Genomic DNA, 1686 nt, shown 5'->3' with positions numbered 1-1686 from the left:
AGTTTATGTGTCGGGGGGCTAGGGTCAGTTTGTTATATCTGGAGTACTTCTTCTGTCTTATCCGGTGTCCTGTGTGAATTTAAGCATACTCTCTCTAATTCTCTCTTTCTTTCTCTCTCTTGGAGGACCTAAGCCCTAGGACCATGCCTCAGGACTACCTGGCATGATGACTCCTTGCTGTCCCCAGTCCACCTGGCCGTGCTGCTGCTCCAGTTTAAACTGTTCTGCCTGCGGCTATGGAATGTTCACCGGACGTGCTACCTGTCCCAGACCTATTATTTGACCATGCTGGTCATTTATGAACATTTGAACATCTTGGCCGTGTTCTGTTATAATCTCCGGCCACTTCTCATAGCCTGGTTCCTCTCTAGGTTTCTTCCTAGGTTTTGGCCTTTCTAGGGAGTTTTTCATAGCCAACGTGCTTCAACACCTGCATTGCTTGCTGTTTGGGGTTTTAGGCTGGGTTTCTGTACAGCACTTTGAGATATCAGCTGATGTACGAAGGGCTTTATAAATACATTTGATTTGATTTGATTTTAGTACACTTACATACAGATACAGATGATCAATTCCCTCCAACACAAACCCATTCACAGGGAATTCGAAGAAATGACAGATCGAAAAACTGAACAATCGTGTTGACCTGACATTACTTCTTTACAGTATCAGGTGTTATCAACTAATAGGCTCTCCTCATTTACAGTGTCAGGTGTTATCAAATATCAGGCTCTCCTTCTTTACAGTATCAGGGGTTATCAAATATCAGGTTCTCCTCATTTACAGTATCAGGGGTTATCAGATATCAGGCTCTCCTTCTTTACAGTATCAGGGGTTATCAAATATCAGGTTCTCCTCATTTACAGTATCAGGGGTTATCAGATATCAGGCTCTCCTTCTTTACAGTATCAGGGGTTATCAAATATCAGGCTCTCCTTCTTTACAGTATCCGGTGTTATCAAATATCAGGTTCTCCTCATTTACAGTGTCAGGGGTTATCAACTATCAGGTTCTCCTCATTTACAGTGTCAGGGGTTATCAGATATCAGGCTCTCCTTCTTTACAGTATCCGGTGTTATCAAATATCAGGTTCTCCTCATTTACAGTGTCAGGGGTTATCAAATATCAGGCTCTCCTTCTTTACAGTGTCAGGGGTTATCAACTATCAGGTTCTCCTCATTTACAGTGTCAGGGGTTATCAGATATCAGGCTCTCCTTCTTTACAGTGTCAGGGGTTATCAACTATCAGGCTCTCAGAGGAATGGCAGTGTTTTGATCATCTGTCTCTTCTCCTGCTTAGAGAGGGACCTGACACATGATGCTGTGACCATGGCGACAAGCGTGGTAGTGTTCCATTGAGGCGCTAACGCTAACACTGATGCTAACTGCGCTCATTAACCTGTCTGGCTAATGAGGTTCAAGGAAGCGTCAGACAACCCCTCTGGTGCCACTGTGCTCAGTGCTAAGGGCTCCAATGACGTAGTCACCGAAGACAATGAGGATAAATGACAGGGGCTTTATAAGTTGGTCATAAGCTGGTTATAAGACTGTATAATTTGTTTATAATGTAGTTATAACACATGTCAAAGGTGTAGTGTAGTTTTATGACAATGTGACATTCAGAGGATCATTTGGTTTTGGTAAAATAGATATATTCCTTACTTCAAAGAAATAACCACAATGACGCTA

Source organism: Oncorhynchus mykiss, unplaced genomic scaffold, assembly GCF_013265735.2.
Source record: "Oncorhynchus mykiss isolate Arlee unplaced genomic scaffold, USDA_OmykA_1.1 un_scaffold_227, whole genome shotgun sequence".
NCBI lineage: Eukaryota > Metazoa > Chordata > Actinopteri > Salmoniformes > Salmonidae > Oncorhynchus > Oncorhynchus mykiss.
The sequence above is the reverse complement of the archived record's forward strand: the minus strand, read 5'-3'. Positions refer to the sequence as shown.